At 42.0% G+C, this 25,002-nt stretch overlaps 1 long non-coding RNA gene across 1 annotated transcript in view; it reads left to right on the top strand.

Moving 5' to 3' along the window:
- The first annotated feature begins 790 nt into the window (after positions 1–790).
- LOC137659520 (uncharacterized) overlaps positions 791–25,002 on the top strand; it is a 73,274-nt gene continuing 49,062 nt past the window's right edge. Inside the window, exon 1 of the long non-coding RNA XR_011047566.1 lies at positions 791–1,420. This is a non-coding gene — a long non-coding RNA (uncharacterized lncRNA). The remainder of the gene's footprint in view (positions 1,421–25,002) is intronic.

Raw genomic sequence — 25,002 nt, 5'->3', positions numbered from 1 at the left:
ATAGTGAGCCTAGAAACGCGGTAGGGTTCCACTCATCTCAATACTGACCAAAACTCTCTCCTCCTCACTGTAGGCTTATATACAGTATATATATATATATATATATATATATATATATATATATATATATATATATATATATATATATATATATATACACTCTGCCTAAGAAATAAATCATCACGGGAAGTGAACTGATGTTCACTCCGTAATACACCTTGTCTATATTTTTTAGCAAATGTTTAATTATGATGTTATCGCTAACACATGTGACTTTCATGCATTTAGCCACAATCAGTTTATGATTTCAATTTAATTCTTGACCCGAGAATAAGGGAAAATATCTTTTTCTTCTTGAAAATGGCAATGCATAAAAGTCGAATCAAAAGGGAAATAAACCACTTGTGCATTGAAGGTAATAAGAGTTTATATTAACCCTTCTTTACATTTTTTTTTATTAGAATGGTTTTAACACTAATGCTCGTGGGTATCATAGATTTACTTTCAAATGTTGAATCACTAATGGTTTTAACTATTGAGCAAGGGATACGTTGTAAAAAAATGTGTAAAAAACACAGTAACTTAATAAAGGTGGAAACCCTAACAGACAGACAAAATAAATATTTCCCCACCCTTATACTGAATTTAATTTAATTTTATTATTTTTGAAAATTCCAAGTTTAATTGTCAACCTTCTCTTCACGAAAATTCAAGTCTAACAGTCACCTTTTACCCCCTAAAAAAATGATGAGGGGGGGGGGGTGGACAGGACCCCATGAGACCCCCCAGCCGTCGCTAGTACCTTTTAGTTAATAACTTTTATATTGTCCTATGACAAGACGAGGACGAATACCAGTTCATAATGAATATTTAAACTCTATTGATGGAGCATTGATGCAAGGCAAGACTCATCTTAATAAAACTTTAAACAAATGTAAAAATGATATTAGCAATTGTCAAAGCAAACAACTGTTGATCAAACATAAGAATTAGGTCCATATTTTAGAAGCAAACAACACAGTCTCGAAAAGAAAGTTAATCACGTTAATTTGCTAATATTTCTATATAAATTACGTTAAATATAAAAGTTTAGTAATTTTTACTTTGATTATCTTTAGTTAATTTCACATAATCTACCAATGTAAATATGAAGATTATTGTTAATTAAAAAGAAAAGTTGTAGGAATGTTGCCACAAAACACAGTGAGTGACAGTGAGTCTGCGTCTTTGACAGTCTGAATGAAGTTCTGACTGAATACAAACCTATGCACAACTTACCCTACGGAAAACGCAAAGTTAGTTACTAACCTCCGGTGTACTTTAATTGGCGTAGATTATCATAATTGACTTTCATTTGAGTGAAAATCGGTCTCTGCTGTAGCCTACCCATGTGGATGATCTCCGAACAACTTTGAACAAAGTAGGTGTTTTATGTATCATTACTTGTTCGTGTTACAGTTTATTTTGGTTCCTCGGTCTTCCGGCAGAAATGTACAAGGGTGCGATAATCGGTTTGTAGGTAGTAAGACTGGAAATTTTATTGTATTTTGCGGGATTTTGAGGTAAATTTACAGTTTCATCCATTATGGGGAAACTGGAATAAAAATATATTTGTTGCATCAGATATAGTGTAGTTCCAACGAATTTAACGTTTATTTTGACCACAAACTATCCGATTTAGAGATTTACTATGTAATTGGAGTTAAAACAACAAGTTGTTCTAGAATGCAGAAAGACCCTACTTCATTACAACAATCATGGGGGACACCAGGTGGGAACCGGGGTTTTGGGTTGGGGGAAGGGGCGTCAAATGATATTTGCAATAAATGAATACTTATCCTTCCACCACCCCTCCCCCTATACCCCTACCTAGCCCTACGGGGGGGGGGGGCTCCGCCCCCTCTGCGACCCCCCCCTTAAGGCCACAGTGATTTTCAGGGCACTACTGAACCTAATAAACCCACCTAACCTAGCCTAGGGGCCCTGTACCCCTACCTAGGCCTACCAAAGAGGGGGGGGGCTCCGCCCCCCTTGCGACCCCCCATTAAGGCCACAGTGAATTTCGGGACACCACCGAACCTAATACAACCACGCAAGGGCCCTGTACCCCTTCCTAGGCCTAGCCCCTGCGAGGCCCCCCCCCCCCTTACAGCCACTACCTAACACATCCATCAAACCAAATCCAAAGTGATGGTACTGCTGTATACATCGTTATACTATCACCATTATAATATACTCTATAAATTAATGAAGCTTACCTTAAACTGTTGGTTCATAAAGAAGTGCTGGTGCTTTGAGGAAAATGTGAAGCCGTTGCGAAGGTTCCTTGACATGCAGGACAATTTTTTTATTTTGTAAAATTAAATTGTGTCTCTGGCACAAATCCACTAGTTTTTCCATATTCCCCGAATAAGTTACAATAAATTCATTGTAAGTTAGGAAACAGTCAGGACAAGAAGATGGAATTTCAACTTCTTGTGCAACATGAGATGACGTGCTTCCTATGGCCTTCATGTCTAAGAACGAAATGAAATGCCTGGGTAAGATAATGTATTGTCGCGCTGTGATTGGCCAAACGTGTGACGTCATAGTGGACAGGCGCTGTGATTGGCCAAATGTGTAAGACTTCATAGTGGACTAGTTTGTCTGCGGATTATAGTGGTTACAGGGCTCATTTAAGCAAATACAAGACACAGTCAACAATAACAACAGACTTAGAAAAAGTCTGGGAGGAAGACATGAGTAGCGTGAGTTTGATCGTCGATATATAAAGAACTAGGCATTTGCGACAGATAATATTTTACAGAAATACTACAAAAGACTTGCTTTACTCGGGAAATATATTATTACAATAGGTTTCCCATAATAGATGAAACTGTAATAATACCGATTTTGAATTATGATTCCTAACGGCAAGCCATAGTTATTGAGTTATGGTGGGTCCGAAGTGCTACTGTTCTCAGCGGGCATCATGTCCTCAGTGGGTCCTACCCGCTGAGGCTAAACATGTTATATAGGGAAAATGCCCCCAACCAGGCTTTGTTGAGTTAGTGAATGGGGTCTCCCCTGCCATGTCCCTTTCAGGCAATTGAGCCATTTGTCAGACATAATTGGTAATAACCTGATAACAATTTCACTCACGAATGTATGCCAAACGATAACATTAGCAACGTTACCAATGATACACAATGTTACCAACGATGACTCGGATTGTTAAGGTAATATTACCGGTTACACAATATATAAATAGTACAAAAAGTTTACAGAACCTAACAAACCCACCTAACCTAACCTAGTAGTTGACAGGTCACAAACCTCAGGTATTTACAGTGGAACCTCTACATACGATTGTTATAACATCGGAAGTAAAATTCCATCAAATTTGTGTCTCGACACCCGAAGTAATGCTCCAACATCCGATGTAGATCTTGTTTACGCTGGTAGATGGCAGCACGTAAGAGGGACGCCATTGAGCGTCCAGCGCTCTGTTTTCGGTTCTTGTGTGTATCATGTGGTTGTCCTCTGTTTGGTCTGTTATTAACAGTGCTTATTTTCTTCCTTTTCTCACATTTCCTTTTTGATTTTACCTATAATCAAGGTGCCTAAGAAGCTAAGTTTCAGTACAGGTAGTGGTGAGAAAAGGAAGAAGGCAATTCTTTCATTAGAATTGAAGCAAGAAATTATAGAAAAACATGAGAGCAGTGTGCATGTGAGTGATATGGCTAAACAATATGGCCGGAATAGGCCTATGATCTCGACGATCATCAAGCAGAAGGCAGCCATTAAAGCAGATATACCATCGATCACCATTATTACAAGACATCGTAGCAATACCCTGGAAGAGATAGAATGCCTTTTGTTCATAGGGATAAAGGACAAAGAGATTGTTGGCAACGATCATTTGTGAGAAGGGCCAGCGTGATGAACAGAAAGAAAGAAAAAAGTGAAGTAAAGAAAACCAATATAGCATTAACAAGCTCTTTAAAACAAGTCCTCTCTCTTTTTCTGTTTCTCTCCAAACATAGTATCAGCATGTTCTTTAAATAAAATCTCTCTCTCTCTCTCTCTCTCTCTCTCTCTCTCTCTCTCTCTCTCTCTCTCTCTCTCTCTCTCTTGTTGTTCTTCACTGTTGTGTTAGAGACGCCCATTATTTTTTTTCCTAGAGAAAGAGATTAAAGAAAAATGTGTTTAGAGTACATGTGATTTTTAACTGCGTCAACGAGTTGAAAGACAATTGAATGTAACTAAGAAAGTAATAACTGCGAATCCGAATTCCTTTATTAACAAAAAAAAAAGTATTGATAAAACACACTTGTGTGCGTATGCACAAACACACACACACAGGTGCTAACGTACCGTAACTCGTCACTGAAGGTGATGAAAATTAAAAGTCAAAAGAAGAAAAAATGCAAAAATATGAATTATAAAAAAAAGAAAAAAAAAACCTAAGTTAGATTAAAGTTTCCGTAGTGTAAGTTACGGTACGTTATCGCAGTCACCATCTCTACCTCCTCGCCGATAGTGTCTCCTACTGTGTGTGTGTGTGTGTTTGCGCATACGAGTGCGTTTTTATCATTATTTGTTTTAGTTAATAAAGGAATTCAGATTCGCTGATATTACTTTTTAGTTACATTTAATTTCCTTTCAACTCGTTGACGCTGTTAAAAATCAAATGTACACGACACATTTTTGTTTAATATCTCTCTCTCTCTTTCTCTCTCAGAAAAAATTAATAGACGTCTCTATCACTAACAGTGAAAAAGAACGAGAGAGAGAGAGTATTTATTTAAAGAACATGTTAACACCATGTCTACCTACTCGCTGATCGACCGTATCCTCCTGGCGTAGCGTAGCAAACCCTACACCTGCGTTGGACTGTCTCTAAGGTAAAGTGACAATAAAAACACATTTTTTATTTATTTCTTTATAATTATCTTTTTTGTTATTGTTATGTGTAATTATATGTAGTAATTTATTAAGGAGTTGTTATAGGTTTTTGGGGTGTGGAACGAATTATACAAATTACAGTGTATTCTTATGGGAATATTTGCTCCAACATACGATTGTTTTAACATACGAAGCAGTTTCTGGAACGAATTAAGATCATATGTAGAGGTTCCACTGTACTGAGAACAGTAAAATTAGCCTCGATACGAATGTTACACAGCGTTACCAACGGTACGGTGACATTACTAGCGATAGTAATGCTAGATACTTCCATAAGCTTTTTAAATAATTTTTCGATATAAGTTTTACACAATATATAAAAAGTACAAAAAGGGTACAAAACCTAACAAGCCCACCTAACCTAACCTAGGAGTTCCCAGGTCACAAAACTCATGTATGTACTGGGAATGTTAAATTAAGCAACGTTACCAATGATACACAGTGTTAAGAATGTTACAAAGGCATTGCTAATGGTAGCAATGCTATGGTAATATTATCATGTATATTTTAATGAATTGTTCCATACACACTTTATACAATATATAAAAAGGTAGGAAAGTGGTGTTGGTCACCCCTGCATATTCCCTATATAACATGTTTAGCCTCAGTGGGTAGGTGCCCACTGGAGACACAACCCTCTGAGGACAGTAGCACTTTGGGTACTGTTGGACTACCATAGCTGAAAAGCTATGGCTTTGTGATAGGCATCGTCATTAATTACGTTCGAAACATCTTAAAATATTCTGTACTTGCTTTTATGTTTGTACAATTAAATTTTCAATATTAAACTTACCCGATAATCATGTAGCTGTCAACTCCGTTGCCCGACAGAATTCTATGGAGGGATACGCCAGCTATCACAATACTAGAAGGGGGTGTACTTACCAGCGCCACCTGTGGCCAGGTACTCAAGTACTTCTTGTTGACACCTCCTCAATTATTCCTCTGTCGTGCTTCCGGCAAGACGTTCTGGGATACGCTTATGATCTTCGAGTATTTTCACGGCTAATTGGTGAAGTATTCTCTCAGATTTCGGCTGTCGCTTTACTGGAAACCTTCTTATATTAGCTAGATAGCTTTTATATAGTCCTGATTAACGGTTAACGATCTTTTGCTTGATTTTGGAACCCCCTTTGGCTAACTCTTTGGATTCAAGATGTCTGACATTTCGCAAGCCCCCTCCCATAGACGATGTAGGTCTTGCAATAGGCGTATTCCGAAGGCCTCGGTAGATCCTCACACCGCTTGTTCTGACTGTAGGGACAGGCCCTGTCAGTTAGAAAATCGATGTGAGGAATGCGCCGGACTTTCGGAACTGGAATTTGTCCGTCTTTTGAAATATTCAACTAAGTTAGAGAGAGGTAGAGTTAGGAGGAGTTCTTCTCACTCTTCACTTTTTTCCTCACCTCATGATCCCCTACCTTTTCCTACCCCTGTAGTGGCTACCCCCGAACCTACTGTTTGCCCTCCGCCTGATATGTCTGTTGTTTTGCGTGCTATTCAGGCCTTAGGCGATAAAGTAGAGTCAGTGGTAAGTGATCATAAGTCTCTGATGGCCGAAGTCAAGGAACTTAAGGTCAAGAGTGCAGTGGGTGGAATTAGTGCCAGTGCTGTGACGAGTGCTAGTGTCAGTGCAGTGCCAAGTGCTAGTGTCAGTGCCAGTGTGGTGCGTGAGGATACTTCTGTGCGAGCCAGTCGTCCTCCCAGTCCGGGACCTCTTGCAAGCTCCCAAGCCCAGGGGAGAAGCAATGTCGAAGGGCATAAGGGTTCGGCAGGCCTTGTTAGGCGCACAGAAGTATCCTCGGTGGTTGCGGGCGTGTCTTCCAAAGACCGTCACTCCCACCTGCAGACGATTGAGCCCGTCTTTTTCTCGTCCGCTGATCAACTGTCAGGGAAGAAACGTTGGTCTCAGGTCTCGAGACCACTTAAACGCAGAGTCCAGTCCGCGAGTGCTCAGCCAGGTTGCAGTCATTGGCTCAGCTCTGACTCGCCGCAGTCCTCTGTCGACTGCACTCCGCCCAAGAGGAGTAAGGTTCTGCCACAACAGAGCTCGACTGTTAAGGCTTTACCTCAGCCTACTGTAGTTTCTGCCGACCCCAAGTGGACTCTTCTACAGTCCATGCAAGCACAGCTTTCGGACTTGATGCGTGAGTGTCGGGCTGAGAGTGTTGCGCCTCCGCCTCCGCCTACACTCCCTCCGCCTGCGCTCGCTCCGCCTGCGCTCGCTCCGCCTGCGCTCGCTCCGCCTGCGCTCGCTCCGCCTGATCGCAGTACCACCTGCCAGGCGTACGATGTTGAGCCTCGTTCTGAGTTTGCTGTTCCCAGTGGTGTTCAGCCTCCGCCTTCTTTAAGGCAACCTTTACAATGGGATCAGGAGGATTATACCTCTCTTCCTCCGCCTCCACTTGCTGCTCCACCAGTGGTGCAACACTCGGTTGAGGTACAACAACCTCTCCCGTCCATGAGTCAGTCTCCTCAGCTCTCGCTGCAGCGAGCTCAACCCTCCACAAGGCAAGCACCACTACACCTTAGCCTTGCGCCTCAGGAGCCTCAGCTTGCGAGACATTTACCTTGTTCTGCGCAGCCTCTACCTCAACGCGCTCCGCTCACACCACAGGAACAGGAACTTGCTACTCCGCTTCCGCCAACAGCTCAGCAAGCACAACCCTTGGGTTCAACCACTCATGCTAGGAGTCAGCCTCCTTCACCCATGCGCCTTCCTTCTGCTTCGTCTTTTATTCAGCCTTTGCAGTCTGAGCCTCAGGTTTTCCCTCAACAGTTACTTGAAGAGGAAACCACTAATATTGTTCCTACTCGTTCTGACTCTGCTGTTCAGCATTCTTGTCCGATCTCTTCGCTACACTCTGGTGATGAGGCGTCTGATGATGAGGCGGCACACCTGGATCCCTCGTCAGACGTGGATGAATCCAAGCCTTCTCCACAGTCTATTGACTTTCGTAAGGTCTTGGCTCTGCTTAGGGAGGTTTACCCAGACCACTTTGTCTCTGCTATTCCCCGCTCTCCGCCATCTGAGTTTTCGCTGGGCATACAACAAGCTAAGTCCACCTATACTAAGCTAGTCCTAGCAAGGTCCTCTAAGAGAGCGTTAAGGATCTTAGGGGAGTGGCTGCAGACTAAGCAACACCTTGGCAAAACTTCTTTCATGTTCCCTCCGACTAAGCTCACTTCGAAAGCGAGCGTTTGGTATGCCACAGGAGAAGCACCAGGCTTGGGAGTACCTGCCTCTGCCCAGGCTGACTTCTCAAGTCTGGTAGACTCGCCTCGGAGAACTGCAATGAGGCGCTCTAAGGTTTGCTGGACCTTCTCAGACCTTGATCACTTACTGAAGGGAGTATTTAGAGCATTTGAGATGTTCAACTTTCTAGACTGGTGCCTGGGGGCCCTCAGCAAGAAGACCTCTCCTGCGGACAAGGATTCTGCCATGCTATTAATGTCCTGCATGGATAAGGCCATTAGGGATGGATCTGGTGAGCTTGCGTCGATGTTTGTATCAGGGGTTTTGAAGAAAAGGGAACAGCTGTGTACCTTCCTTTCCTCCAGCATTACACCTTGTCAAAGGTCACAACTCCTTTTTGCTCCGCTCTCGAAGTTCCTCTTCCCCGAAGAGCTGGTTAAGGACTTGTCTGCTGCCCTGATACAAAAGGACACACACGATCTTGTAGCCTCATCGGCTCGTAAGTCTAAGGTTGCTACCTCAGTCCCCAAGACTTATCGCTCCCCAGTGGCTGATACCCCTGCTACGAGGTTCATACCGCCCTTTCGTGGTAGAGCCCCCAGCCGAGGAAGCTCCCGTCCAGACTCTTACAGGAGCAAGTCTAGGAAAGGCTCCAAGACATCTAAAGGAAAAAACTGACTCTCCGCATCTCCAGACAGCAGTAGGAGCCAGACTCAAGATCTTCTGGCGAGCCTGGGATAAGAGAGGTGCAGACGCCCAGTCTGTCAGTTGGCTGAGGGACAGTTACAGGATTCCATTCTGCCTCAAACCACCTCTGACCACATCTCCCATCAACCTCTCTCCCAACTACAAAGAAGAGGACAAGAGGCTAGCATTGCACCAGGAGGTGTCGCTACTTGTGCAGAAGAAGGCAGTGGTTATAGTCCGGGACCATCAATCCCCGGGCTTCTACAACCGTCTCTTTCTTGTGGCCAAGAAGACAGGAGGTTGGAGACCGGTGCTGGACGTCAGCGCGCTCAACGCGTATGTCACCAAGCAGACGTTCACGATGGAGACGACGAAGTCGGTCCTAGCAGCGGTCAGACAGGAGGACTGGATGGTCTCGTTGGACTTGAAAGATGCCTACTTTCACGTTCCTATTCATCCAGACTCCCAACCTTTCCTGAGATTCGTTTTTGGAAAGGTTGTCTACCAATTCCAAGCCCTGTGTTTTGGCCTAAGCACAGCTCCTATGGTGTTCACTCATCTGATGAGGAATATAGCAAAATTCCTACACTTATCGGACATCAGAGCCTCCCTCTACTTAGACGACTGGCTGTTGAGAGCCTCCACGAGTCGTCGCTGTCTGGAGAATCTCAACTGGACTTTGGACTTAATCAGACAACTGGGTCTGTTAGTCAACATAGAAAAGTCTCAGCTCATTCCCTCCCAATCCATTGTGTACCTGGGAATGGAGATTCGGAGTCAGGATTTTCGGGCTTTTCCATCGGCCCCCAGGATAAGCCAAGCCCTAGAGTGCATCATGAGCATGCTGAAGAGGAGCAGTTGCTCGGTGAGACAGTGGATGAGTCTCACAGGGACCCTTTCATCACTGGCCCTGTTCATCGAGCTAGGGAGACTCCACCTCCGCCCTCTTCAATTCCATCTTGCAGCTCATTGGGACAAGGGTTCGACTCTCGAAGCAGTCTCTATCCCAATCACCCAAGAGATGAAGACCACTCTCCTGTGGTGGAAGAACAATCTCCTTCTCAGGGAGGGCCTATCGTTGGCTATTCAGACCCCCAATCTTCATCTCTTCTCAGATGCATCGGACTCGGGCTGGGGTGCGACCTTGAACGGACGGGAATGCTCGGGAACGTGGAACGAGGAACAGGGATTGCTCCACATCAACTGCAAGGAGCTACTAGCAGTTCATTTAGCCCTGCTGAACTTCAAGTCCCTCCTGCTAGGCAAAGTGGTGGAGGTGAACTCAGACAACACCACAGCCTTGGCTTACATCTCCAAGCAAGGAGGGACCCATTCGAGGAGCCTATTCGAGATCGCAAGGGACCTCCTCATTTGGTCAAGAGGTCTAAACCTCACTCTGGTCACGAGGTTCATTCAGGGCAATATGAACGTCTCAGCAGATCGCCTAAGCAGAAGGAATCAGGTCATTCCCACGGAATGGACCCTCCACAAGAGTGTGTGCAACAGACTTTGGACCTTGTGGGGTCAACCTACCATAGATCTGTTTGCCACCTCCATAACCAAGAGACTTCCGCTGTACTGTTCCCCTGTTCCAGACCCTGCAGCAGTTCATGTGGATGCTTTTCTACTGAACTGGTCCCATCTCGACCTTTACGCATTCCCACCGTTCAAGATAATAAACAAAGTTCTGCAGAAATTCATCTCGCACGAAGGGACACGGCTGACGCTGGTTGCTCCCCTTTGGCCTGCAAGAGAATGGTTCACAGAGGTACTTCAATGGCTAGTCGACATCCCCAGGACTCTACCTCTAAGAGTGGACCTTCTACGTCAACCTCACGTAGACAGGTTGCACCCAAACCTCCACGCTCTTCGGCTGACTGCCTTCAGACTGTCGAAAGATTCGCTAGAGCTAGAGGCTTTTCGAAGGAGGCAGCCAGTGCGATTGCCAGAGCAAGAAGGGTTTCCACTCGTAGAGTCTACCAGTCTAAGTGGGAAGTCTTCCGAAGCTGGTGTAGAGCCAATTCAATATCCTCTACCAATACCTCTGTGACCCAAATAGCTGACTTCCTTCTACATCTTAGGAATGAGAGATCCCTTTCAGCCCCTACGATTAAAGGGTATAGGAGTATGTTGGCTTCAGTTCTCCGCCACAGAGGTTTGGACCTTTCTTCCAACAAGGACCTTCAAGACATTCTTAAGTCTTTTGAGACGTCTAAAGAGCGTCGTCTATCCACTCCAGGCTGGAACCTAGACGTAGTCTTAAGGTTCCTTATGTCATCTAGGTTCGAACCTCTCCAGTCAGCTTCCTTCAAGGACCTTACCCTCAAGACTCTTTTTCTCGTCTGCCTTGCAACAGCTAAGAGAGTCAGTGAGGTTCATGCCTTCAGCAAGAACATTGGTTTCACGACCGAATCTGCAACATATTCTTTTCAGCTCGGATTCCTAGCAAAGAACGAACTTCCTTCACGTCCTTGGCCTAGATCGTTTGAAATACCTAGCCTCTCCAACATGGTAGGTAACGAACTAGAGAGAGTTCTTTGCCCTGTCAGAGCTCTCAAATATTATCTTAAGAGGTCTAAACCTATTCGAGGACAGTCAGAAGCCTTATGGTGTGCCATCAAGAAACCTTCGAGGCCCATGTCCAAGAACGGGGTTTCGTATTATATAAGGCTTCTGATTAGAGAAGCCCATTCTCACTTAAAGGAGGAAGACCTTGCATTGCTGAAGGTAAGGACCCACGAAGTAAGAGCCGTAGCTACTTCGATGGCCTTTGATAAAAACCGTTCTCTGCAGAGCATAATGGATGCAACCTATTGGAGGAGCAAGTCAGTGTTTGCATCATTTTATCTTAAAGATGTCCAGTCTCTTTACGAGAACTGCTACACCCTGGGACCATTCGTAGCAGCGAGTGCAGTAGTAGGTGAGGGCTCAGCCACTACATTCCCTTAATCCCATAACCTTTTTTTAACCTTTCTCTTGAATGCTTTTATTGTTGTTTTTATGGTTGTTACGGTAGGCTAAGAAGCCTTCCGCATCCTTTTGATTTGGCGGGTGGTCTATTCATTCTTGAGAAGCGCCTGGGTTAGAGGTTTTGTAGAGGTCCTTTAGTAGGGGTTGCAACCCTATATACTTTAGCACCTTTGGGTTGATTCAGCCTCCAAGAGGAACGCTGCGCTCAGTAAGGAAGACGAACTTAAAAAAGAGGCAGAGTAACGGTTCAATTCGACTTCCTTACCAGGTACTTATTATTTCATTGTTATTTGAGATAACTGTTATATGAAATATGGGATACTTAGCTATCCTTTAATCTTGTACACTGGTTTTCACCCACCCCCCTGGGTGTGAATCAGCTACATGATTATCGGGTAAGTTTAATATTGAAAAATGTTATTTTTATTAGTAAAATAAATTTTTGAATATACTTACCCGATAATCATGATTTAATCGACCCTCCCTTCCTCCCCATAGAGAACCAGTGGACCGAGGAATAATTGAGGAGGTGTCAACAAGAAGTACTTGAGTACCTGGCCACAGGTGGCGCTGGTAAGTACACCCCCTTCTAGTATTGTGATAGCTGGCGTATCCCTCCATAGAATTCTGTCGGGCAACGGAGTTGACAGCTACATGAATATCGGGTAAGTATATTCAAAAATTTATTTTACTAATAAAAATAACATTTTTTGAAACTGTTGTCGTTAGTCATCGTCATAAAAGTAATCATAATAAAACAGTTCTCGTAATCAAAATCGAGTAACAATAATGAAACACTGTCAAAATGGTAAAATTATAGAAGGACACGGAACAATATTTGGTATTGTCATACTTTATTACAGGGTAATGTAACCTTGGGAAAAAACTACTTTTTTTTTCCTATAGAAGAGGTCCGTTCTCTTCGAAAGTGACACTCGTTCCAGTCGGAAATGAATAGATTTAGAAACACACATATATATATATATATATATATATATATATATATATATATATATATATATATATATATATATATATATATATATATATATATATATATATATATATATATATATATATATCTGCCGATAAAGGGGGACCCCCAGTGGGAACTGGTTTTTGGGTGGGGAAAACATACCGGGGAAAAGGTATATCATGGTAAAACAGGCCTTTTCGTCTCCTTCTTGGATGCATAATATACCGATGAAAAAATTAGCTAATTATCTATATCCTATACTAACGGTATATTTTTCATTTCTTTGTTGACATTTTACAGGTTGGTTGTAGTCGGTCTCGTTCGCTACCACCAATAGGATTACAGTACTTCTTCTCTTTTAACCCCTCCCCATTTTCCTCTGTCATTTTACCCGCCACATTTGAGTATTCTACATCAGCCGGTTTATTCAAGTATTTTACTTGATCCAATACAGCTATACCATTCCGTTTATGTAATACCCACATATACGTATTACGTTTGACCCAAAAATTACAGGTTTTTTTATACACTCCATTCTATCTTGCTATTATTCCTTTATAGAAGTTCTGGATGAACCGTACATATGGATGTACCGTACAAAAGCTCTCTAGACCACATTATTTTAAGTTAGTTAGGGTTTAAAGAGTGAAAGAGAAAATGAAGTTACACACCTTTGACACCTCTGTCCCTCCATTAGAGAACGGGAACCAACAGCGCATGAATGAAGAGAGTTTTCCTGTTTTTCTCATTCCTGATGTAATATTTTGACTCTAAGTTATGGTTTGTGGTGCTTATGAATATGCTAGGAGTGTGAAGGTTAGGCATTGTACACCTAAATATGACTATATGTGATATGACGAGATTTTAGTGATTTAGTACACCACCTGTGAAGTTTGTTTACATTTCAATGACTGGCTGTGGATGTTTCGTACAGCTTGGTTTTTTAGTGTACGGAATCCACATGTAAACAAAAATATTTATGCTGTTTGTGTGTTGAACTCTTTTTTCATATAATATCAAGTAGGCAGGCTTCAAGCATGATTTTGTATGGTAGGCTGGTCCTACATTGTGTTTCTATTGTATCAGTGCATTAAAATGTAAAAATAATTTCATTTATTACATGATAGCCAAAATTAGGTCTGTCATCCTGGAAAGTTTAAAAAGTACTGATTTTTGTTTGTCTTAAGCCTTGTAAGCTTTGTAAGGTAAAGCAGATAATGTAACCACATTTTTCTCAACTACTTGTGTAAAAAAGCAAGATGAAAATTAAATCGCCTTCATTATTTCAACATAGATATCTATTCAGGTTGCAAATCATTTAAAATCAACATTATGGTCTATTTAACCCTGGATAGGTACGGTGGGTCGTTCGCGACCCCGAGCGTCAAAAAAAAAACAGGTTTTTCTCACGTGACTCACCCCCGTGACTGAATTTGTGGGTGATCGACCTGCAGGAGGTGTCTCCCCTACACGCTTTAGTAGTGTCCAGATGTGCATTGCTGTAGCTGTACTCCTTCCCCGATTTCTGAGACGCGTCGGGGTCGAGCGCGACCGAGTTTACCCTTCTAAGGTAGTTTGCATAATTATCAAAGTTATTACGTATTATGAAATTGTCGTAGAATGGTGCAACTTGTATAGGTTAGCAGTTGTGGAAAGTCTTGGTGGATTGTTTGGCTACCATGTGCATGATTTTTTTTTTAGTTAAAATGTCGTTCATCACCACGAGGACCATTTTACCGCGAGTGCCCCTTTTTCATTTTTTTTTCATTTTTTTGCCAAGTCATTTTTCCGTAAGGTATTGCCAAATAGTGTCGTAAAACTTTTGCTTGTTTAGTGTTGGAAAGTGTCTAGATGATCTGGCTACCCATGCGTGACTTTGTTTTTGTCAGATACGACGTAGTTATTGGTATATTGGGTATTTAACTGCGGTTACCAATTTCTGTTTTTTTTCAATATTTGTAAAAATTACTACGTAGTAAGGAATTGCCGTATATTATTCATTTTTTTTTTCATGTTTGTGTTAGAAAGTGTGCCTTGATGGTTGGGCTAACACGTGCATGTCTTTTTTTTTATCTGAGATGCCGTATATTAGAATGTCGGGCATTTTACCGCGAGTGCCCCTTTTTCATTTTTTTTCATTTTTTTGCCAAGTCATTTTTCCGTAAGATATTGCCAAATAGTGTCGTAAAACTTTTGCTTTTTTAGTGTTGGAAAGTGTGTCTAGATGATCTGGCTACCCATGCAAGATTTTGTTTTTGTCAGATACGACGTAGTTATTGGTATGTTGGGTATTTAACTGCGGTTGCCAATTTCTGTTTTTTTTCAATATTTGTAAAAATTTACTACGTAGTAAGGAATTGCCGTATATTATTGATTTTTTTTTTCATGTTTGTGTTAGAAAGTGTGCCTTGATGGTTGGGCTAACACGTGCATGTCTTTTTTTTTATCTGAGATGCCGTATATTAGAATGTTGGGCATTTTTCCGCGAGTGCCCCTTTTTATTTGTTTTGCATTTTTTTGCTTAGTCATGTTACCGTTAGGAATTGGCAAGTAGTGTCGCAAAACTTATATTTTTATAGTGTTGGAAAGTGTTTCTAGATGATCTGGCTACCCATGCCTATTTTTTTTAAGCCAGATATGGCGTATATATAAGTATGTGTTCGATTTTCCTGTGATTGCCATTTTTTCGTTTTTTCCCATTTCTTTCAAAATTACTACGTACTAAGGAACTATCACAGAGTAATGATTCATTTATATGTTTATTTGTCGGAAAATGTGCCTTGATGGTTTGCCTAGCACGTGGCTGAAATTTTTTTTTTCTGAAATGCCGTATATTAGAATGGCCATTTTTCCACGAGTGCCCCTTTTTATTTGTTTTGCATTTTTTTGCTTAGTCATGTTACCGTAAGGAATTGGCAAGTAGTGTCGCAAAACTTATAATTTTATAGTGTTGGAAAGTGTTTCTAGATGATCTGGCTACCCATGCCTATCTTTTTTTTTTTAGCCAGATATGGCGTATATATAGGTATGTGTTCGATTTTCCTGTGATTGCCATTTTTTCGTTTTTTCCCATTTCTTTCAAAATTACTACGTACTAAGGAACTATCACAGAGTAATGATTCATTTAGATGTTTATTTGTCGGAAAATGTGCCTTGATGGTTTGCCTAGCACGTGGCTGAATTTTTTTTTTCTGAAATGCCGTATATTAGAATGTTAGCCATTTTTCCGCGAGTGCCCCTTTTTATTGGTTTTGCATTTTTTTGCTTAGTCATGTTACCGTAAGGAATTGGCAAGTAGTGTCGCAAAACTTATATTTTTATAGTGTTGGAAAGTGTTTCTAGATGATCTGGCTACCCATGCCTATCTTTTTTTTAGCCAGATATGGCGTATATATAGGTATGTGTTCGATTTTCCGGTGATTGCCATTTTTTCGTTTTTTCCCAATTCTTTCAAAATTACTACGTACTAAGGAACTATCACAGAGTAATGATTCCTCTAGATGTTTATTTGTCGGAAAATTTTGTTTACTTCTTTTTTGATTGAATATCATCAAATTTTTTTAGCTAAAATATTATATTGTTTTACATTTTTTTTTTCGATTTTATTTCCCTTCAAAAAAATTTTTTTGGGTCAGAATTTTAATTTTATAGTCGTAAAATAATCGACAATTATCCAGCAACCCACCATACAATTTTTATGCATATCCAATAATAATTATATTAGTAAATAACACCTTGAAATTGTCATACCCTTCCTACATTTCAAGTGGCAGATTAGGGAGTCTGAGTCAGTGTGGTTGGCGGCCATTTTGTGGACATATCCGAAGCGTAAGCTGCCCTATCTATATATATTCTTGTTCCCTATAGAATTTGTGATATTTTGGTATATTTTTACCTGCATAAATATCATATTATATATTAAATATATGTATTTTTTTACGAAATTTCTAAGTACTCAAAAAATTACCTCTAGATATGGCCCCTGATATAAATGTAATTTACAAAATAATGAAGATTTTTTTACATATTTCTATTTTAAGATAACATATGTTTATTCCCTAAAACAATTAGCCACTTCCTATTTCATTTGGGTACCCAAAAAAATTCATGAAATTTGGACAAATTTTTTTGGCCAAAAAAAGTTACCCTTTTTTTCTCATTTCAGATCTTCACCTCCATGGGTCTGACTTCATCCAAAATACATCAAGATGTGTCCTAAACATTCAAGAATAAATTCCTAAAAGGATTTGTGTATATATGTATAAACTTTTTTTTTATGAATTTTTATGTCAGGTCTTTTTTTTTCTACTTAATTTTTTAAAATATTTATAATAAATAGTTTTTCTGGAGATGAGTAGTATTTATCTTTACAGTTGTTTTAAGCATTCATTGAAGTTTTTTTTGGCAAAAGAAAAAAGGAGGTTACTGCAAAAACTGATTTTTCAAGAATTTTTTTTGGCGTCGGGGTCGTTCGCGTCCGAGTATACCCTTAAAGGGGTGTCCGAGGAGCGTACCTATCCAGGGTTAAATGGAAACTGGTGGCAAATTACAAATTTATCTAATTTTTATTTTTAATAAATGTTTATTTTGAGGCTTCATATTCCTGTATGGATCGTCCATACCTGTGGATGATCTGTACATTTCGAGATTTTTTTTTTGAAGCTTCATTTTTCAATATTAAACTTAGCCGGTGATTATATAAGCTGCAACTCTGTTGCTCGACAGAAAACTCTACGTTAAAAATCCGCCAGCGATCGCTATGCAGGTAGGGGGTGTACTACAACAGCGCCATCTGTCGTGCAGGTACTCAGTACTCAATGTAAACACAGAACTCAATTTTCTCTCTGTCGGGCTACCGGCAAGACCTACTAATTCGCTGTGCTAACTGGATTTGTTTTCACAACTATTGGTGAAGTACACTATTCTAGTTTTGAGCTTTCGCTATGCAGGTGTTTTATCTTCATCTCAAAACTTGAACTCGTTTTGGATAGATTTAATTATGGTGACAAAGATAGTATGGACTTTCTTTCACTTTTAAATGGCCGACCCTTCCCTTAGACGGAAGTATGTTTAGGCTTTTAGTAATTATATCACGTTATAGATTTTCCTCTATATATTTTATATCTCTCCGCCTTTATTAGGCCTCTTCGATTAACTTTGCATTTATTATAAACATATAAAAATAATTTTAATGTTTTGTTTATATAGAACTTTCCTGAGAGTAGGCGGTCCTAACTTGGAAACCGAAGTTAATCAACGTTGAGCCCTTTATATCGTAATTAGCTTTTAAAGAGCTAAGGATTTAAAACTTTTTAAATGTAATATTTTATGAAAGATTTTCTTTGATAGTCTTCGTACTGTTTTCAAAGATGAACTAACGTTTAATTTTTTATGCTACGCAGTTGTGGACGTTCAGGACGTTCAACATGCGCTCTATCGTTACGATAGAGAGAGAGTGTATTACGGTTTCACTTTGCAGTAAGAGTAAATCGATTCTGACGTTTTGTTCATTCTTTCTTAGCTTAAATGTTTTAAATTCTAATTTAAAGGAACTTTTTATTTGAAAAACCTTTCAGTTTTTTCCTTTAGTCAAATAACATGTTTTTTTGACGATATATAATTGGGCTCTTCTCTTAGGTGCGAAATCAAGAGAGAAAGAGAGAGAGAGATAGAGACGGAGGGAGAGAGAGGAGAGTAAACGTTCCGTTCAAGCGGGTAACGTTGTTCTCGTGTTACTCGCGTCCCTAGTCTCTGTACGGGGAGGAAGGATAAAACGTTTTTAGGTTTTTATTCTCGTCCCCAGGCTATGTGCGGTGAGAGATTGAAAACGTAGTTATATGAACTAGTGTTTAGTCTCTTTCCCAGCCACTGATTTTTCTTTTTATCTTAAAATATGTTTTCTGTTTTTTGCTGGTATTATGAGCTTGCATTATACGACTAATTTCGCAATTACTACCTTTTAATGAAGGGTAGAATTGCGTGTTTCAGGTAGAAATAAGTGCAAAACAGAAAATCGAAGTGATAAAGTGATATACGCAAAGTGTTACAGTGTTGCGTCCGAGGCGCAAAGTGTTACAGTGTTGCGTCCGAGGGTTCGTCTGTTCGTGCCTGTCGTCCTCCCAGTCCGGGACCTCTTGCAAGCTCCCAAGCCCAGGGGAGAAGCAATGTCGTACGACCAAAGGGTTCGAGAGGCTTTAATCAGCGAACAGACGTTTCCCTCCGTGGTTTCGGGCGTATCTACCCAAGATCGCCCCACCCACACAAAGACGAGAGAGCCCATTTATTCCTCGTCTGCGGAAGAGGTTTCTCGTAAGAAACCATGGACCAAGGTCTCGCGGCTTCTTAAGCGCAAGTCGGTCCCTTCCGCGCAAGTCCAACGGCCCAGTTGTAGCCACTGGGTCAGTTCGGACTCGCTGCAGTCTTCCGACGACTGCTCACCTCCTAAGAGAGGCAAAGCGGTACCGCATCAGGCAGTCACACCATCTGTTGCCGCACCTGCTCCTGTAGACCCTAAGTGGTCTTTGCTGCAGACCATGCAGTCTCAGTTAACGTCATTGATGCAGGACTTTCGTGCGGAGAAGGTTGACTGTGCACCAACCTCTAGCCTACAACCAACCACGGTTGTGCGTCCTGTGGACGCTGAGGCGACCTTCTGCCGCACTCCAGCTGAGAGAGTCCCGCCACCCATGCGTTCCAGTGTACCCTGCCAGCCGCATGTTGACGTTCAGCGACGCACGGAACCTTCCGTTGACGTTCGCGAGGTACAACAACAGTCTTAAGTTGTTTTGTTTTGACGCGGTGCGTCAACCTCCGCATTCTAGAGTTGTTTTGACTGCTCAGTCTAGGCAGTCAAAGCAGTCTCGAGTGGACGCTGTACGTCCTCACGCACCTGTTGTGGTTGACAGTTCAGTTGTTGACAGTTCACAGACTGTCAAGCAGTTACATGACGTTGCGTTCTGGTCCGCTACTAATGCACCAGTGAGAGACTCGGCTTTTATCGGACAAGGTTCCTGTAGATGAGGAAGTTGCTGTTCTCCCTCCTACTGATATTCCCTTGAGGACTCTGTCAGATGGAGAGGAGCCTTAAGCTGCTTAGCCTCCTATGGACTTTAATTAAATCATGATGATTTTTTTTAAGGATCTTCGTCCGGTTCTTGTAACTGCTGCTCCTCGTTCGCCTAAACGTCAGAACTTACACTAGGCCTAGCTACTTCGAAGCCGTTGTTTTTAAGCTAGTGCTCTCTCGCTCTCCTAGAGAGCGTTACGTTGGCTAGGCGACTGGTTTTTTCACCAGGAGGAGTTTGGGGGATACAGCCTTTGCTTTCCCTTCTTTTAAACTGGTTTATAGAGCGAGAGTCTGATATGACACGAGAGAAGTTCTAGGCTTGGGAGTTCATGCCTCTGCCCAGATAGACTTCTCAATTCTGGTAGACTCGCCCTGGCGCCTAGCCAGGAGACGCTCCAAGTTGTTTACAGGTCAACTTCTCAGCTGTTGTCGAGCCTTTGAAGTTTTGCTGTACTATTATGTCACGCATAACAAGGCTTTCAGGGATGGTAAACGGTTCCGCCTCAGTCGCTAACCCCGTCTGTTGCCACACCTGCTCCCGTAGACCCTAAATGGGCTTTGCTGCAAGACATGCAGTCCAAGCTTGTGTCCTTGATAGAGGACTTAAATGCGGAGAAGAACCTTCTGGCCAACAACCTTCCAACCGGTCGGTTGTGCGCCCTGTTGACGCTGAGGTAACCTAATCGCATCTGCCAGTTGAGGTGGCTCCTCCACCGATGCGACCCAGTGTGGGTTGCCAGCCGCACGTTGACGTTAAGCGACGCTCGGAGGTGGTTGTTGACGTTCAGGACGTTCAACAACCAGCAGAGGTGACTTGTTGTGACGCAGTGCGTCAACCTCAGCAACCCGGTAGGGTGTTGACTGCACAACCCAGACGGTCTAGACAGTTTCGGGTTGACGCTGTACTTCCTCGCGCACCCATGGTTGTTGACAGTTCACAGACTGTGCAGCAGTTCCATGATATTGCGTCCGGCTCCGTCACGCATCCACCAGTGCGACCGGATTCAACGAGTCAGACGTTGCCCACTCCGTTGCCGTTTCCTCATCAGTTTCGGATGAGGAACCCTCTGATGAGGACGTTGCTGAACAAGACGATCAGCCCCCAGCCCTGCTATCCATCCAGAAGATGCTGAAGAAGGAACGCTGCTCAGTCAGGCTGTGGATGAGTCTGGTAGGGACGCTGTCATCCGTGGATCAAATTGTGTCACTAGGAAGACTACACCTCCGTCCTCTTCTATACCATCTAGCTTTTCACTGGAAAAAGGACAAGACGCTAGAAGCGGTCTCGATCCCGGTTTCCGAAAAGATGAAGTCTTGTCTGACTTGGTGAAAGGACTATATCAACCTAAGAGAGGGTCTTCCCCTGACTGTTCAGACTCCCAACCACGTTCTCTTCTCGGACGCATCGGACGTAGGCTGGGGTGCGACATTAGCCGGTCGGGAATGCTCGGGATTATGGAACTCGAGTCAAAGGACAATGCATTTCAACTGCAAGGAGCTACTGGCAGTACGTCTGGCCTGGAAAAGCTTCAGGTCTCTCCTTCAAGGCAAAGTGGTGGAGGTGAACTCGGACAACACCACGGCTTTGGCGTACATCTCCAAGCAAGGAGGGACCTACTCTCTGACGTTGTACGAGATCGCAAGAGACCTCCTCACCTGGTCAAAAGGTCTAGACATATCACTAGTAACGAGGTTCATCCAAGGCAACTTGAATGTCATGGCAGATTGTCTCAGTCGGAAGGGACAAATAATTCCAACAGAATGGACCCTCCACAAGGATGTATGCAAGAGACTTTGGGCCACCTGGGGCCAGCCAACCATAGATCTCTTCGCAACCTCGATGACCAAGAGGCTCCCAATATTTTGCTCACCAATCCCGGACCCAGCAGCAGTTCATATAGATGCCTTTCTCCTAGATTGGTCACATCTAGATCTATATGCATTCCCTCCGTTCAAGATTGTCAACAAGGTACTGCAGAAGTTCGCCTCTCACGAAGGGACAAGGTTGACGCTAGTTGCTTCCCTCTGGCCCGCGAGAGAATGGTTCACCGAGGTACTTAGATGGCTAGTAGACGTTCCCAGAACACTTCCCCTAAGGGTGGACCTTCTACGTCAGCCACACGTAAAGAAGGTACACCAAGGCCTCCACGCTCTTCGCCTGACTGCCTTCAGACTATGAAAGACTCTCGAGAGCTAGAGGCTTTTCGAAGGAGGCAGCCAGAGCGATTGCTAGAGCAAGGAGAACATCCACCCTTAGAGTCTACCAATCGAAGTGGGAAATCTTCCGAAACTGGTGCAAGTCAGTATCCGTATCCTCGACCAGTACCTCTGTAACTCAAATAGCTGACTTCCTCTTACTTCTGAGGAAAGAACGATCTCTTTCAGCTCCCACTATCAAGGGTTACAGAAGCATGTTGGCATCAGTCTTCCGTCACAGAGGCTTAGATCTTTCCAAACATAAAGATCTACAGGACCTCCTTAAGTCTTTTGAGACCACGAAGGAGCGTCGTTTGGTTACACCTGGTTGGAATTTAGACGTGGTACTAAGATTCCTTATGTCAGACAGGTTCGAACCGCTACAATCAGCCTCCCTGAAAGATCTCACCTTAAAGACTCTTTTCCTGGTATGCTTAGCCACAGCTAAAAGAGTCAGTGAGATTCATGCCTTCAGCAAGAACATCGGATTCTCATCCGAAACGGCTAGATGTTCTACAACTTGGTTTTCTAGCCAAAAACGAGCTGCCTTCTCGGCCTTGGCCAATATCGTTCGATATTCCAAACTTATCGTATGGTTGGAAATGAACTAGAAAGAGTCTTATGCCCTGTAAGAGCTCTTAAGTTCTATTTAAAACGAACTAAACCTTTACGAGGTCCGTCTGAAGCTTTATGGTGTTCAGTTAAGAAACCATCTTTGCCTAGGTCAAAGAAAGCTTTATCCTATTTTATCAGACTGTTAATACGAGAAGCTCATTCCCATCTGAATGAGGAAGACCAAGCTTTGCTGAAGGTAAGGACACACGAAGTTAGAGCTGTCGCAACTTCCGTGGCCTTTAAACAAAATAGATCTCTGCAAAGTATAATCGACGCAACCTATTGGAAAAGCAAGTCAGTGTTCGCGTCTTTTTATCTTAAGAATGTCCAGTCTCTTTACGAGAACTGCTACACTCTGGGACCATTCGTAGCAACAAGTGCAGTAGTGGGTGAGGGCTCAACCACTACAATTCCCTAATTCCATAACCTTTTTAATCTTTCTCTTGAAATGTTTTTTTATTGTTGTTTTTGGGTTGTCCGGAAGGCTAAGAAGCCTTTCGCATCCTGGTTGATTTGGCGGGTGGTCAAATTCTTTTCTTGAGAAGCGCCTAGATTAGAGGTTTTGATGAGGTCCTGTAGTATGGGTTGCAACCCTTGATACTTCAGCTCCTAGGGGTCGCTCAGCATCCTAAGAGGATCGCGAGGCTCCGTAAGGAAGACGTACTTAAAAAGGCAGAGTAATTGTTCAAGTCGACTTCCTTACCAGGTACTTATTTATTTTATGTTTGTTATTTTGAATAACTGCTAAAATGAAATAAAAAATCCTTAGCTCATAATAATGTAAACAATTATTGCTGGTCTCTACCCACCCCCCTGGGTGTGAATCAGCTTATATAATCACCGGCTAAGTTTAATATTGAAAAATGTTATTTTTATAATAAGATAAATTTTTGAATATACTTACCCGGTGATTATATATTAAAGGACCCTCAATTCCTCCCCAATAGAGACCCAGTGGACCGAGGAGAAAATTGAGTTCTGTGTTTACATTGAGTACTGAGTACCTGCACGACAGATGGCGCTGTTGTAGTACACCCCCTACCTGCATAGCGATCGCTGGCGGATTTTTAACGTAGAGTTTTCTGTCGAGCAACAGAGTTGCAGCTTATATAATCACCGGGTAAGTATATTCAAAAATTTATTTTATTATAAATATAACATTTCACCAACTTATATTGTGATGAAAAAACTTTGCTTCAGAGACAATATGGTGCAATGATTGTGCGTTATAGTGATCACTTTAGGTTAATTCACTAAAAAATAATTTTCATGAATAAAAAAAAAAAAAACGGTTCATCCAGAACTTACCCTACATTTTGTTATCACTTTGTCACGCCCAAATTTCACATAAATACTTGCTCTGGACAAGTTTCTCGTTCTAGTTCATGTTTACTTTCTACACACTGTTGTTTTTCCATTAACCAATCACAAACCCATACGAATGGAAAGTTTGCACAGGGTGGTTAATATTTCCCAACCCCCTTCCTTTATCTCTTGAAGTGGTCTCTTCATACCCTTTCCAACAAATCCTTTTCCGTGGAAACCTTTGTCCAAGTCAGGTCCTTATTAGTTCAAGTGAGGTCGTTTTATGTATTCTACGATTGAAGTTATAGAAACCCTTAGCGGCTGCAGTATTCCGTAATTAAAAGCATTTCCTAAATTTCATGGTGAATTTTCTGATACGCCATCCAATGTTGATAATTGTCTGGAACCTCATAATGTAATACCCCAGCGTTTACAGTGTCCCAAGTGCCGTTTGTGTCTATCATACAGGAAAGATATTCACGTCATAGAAGTTAAGTCGTCACAGTCAGAATACCCTGATGGCCCACAAGCTTCGTCGTCCTGGTCATAAAAGTAAGTCATTAATTTCTTTAATTTTAATGTGTTAGTTTTACTATTTTTTTTAGCGGGCAGAGCTCAACATTACTGCTTGCCAGTACATACGAGCTTGATGTATTATTTTCATGTGAGCGAAGCGAGCCAGTGGTGGAACAAGAACCATTATATTTAGCGTAGTTAATGTTAGCGTAACATTACTAATGTTAGTGTGCGCAACTCAACAGTACCGTTTGTCAGTACATACGAGCTTGATGGTTTTGTTTTCTGGCGAGCGAACAAGAGCCATTATATTTAAACATTTTAACAGAAAATATATGTTTTCCTCTAGTAAATAACATGATTTAACCAGTTTTCTCCTTCATTTCAACCACAACAACAACAACCAGTTCGGCTACATGAAATTAGTCGAACTGGTTGTTCTGTTTGTTTGCGTTTGAAGTGAAGGTCAAATTGGGTTAAATCACGTTATTTGCTACAGTAAAACATATATTTTCTGTTCGAAATGAT

This window comes from Palaemon carinicauda, chromosome 20 (assembly GCF_036898095.1).
Source record: "Palaemon carinicauda isolate YSFRI2023 chromosome 20, ASM3689809v2, whole genome shotgun sequence".
Taxonomy (NCBI): Eukaryota; Metazoa; Arthropoda; class Malacostraca; order Decapoda; family Palaemonidae; genus Palaemon; species Palaemon carinicauda.
Note: the sequence above shows the minus strand (reverse complement) of the source record. Positions and strands in the feature narration are given on the sequence as shown.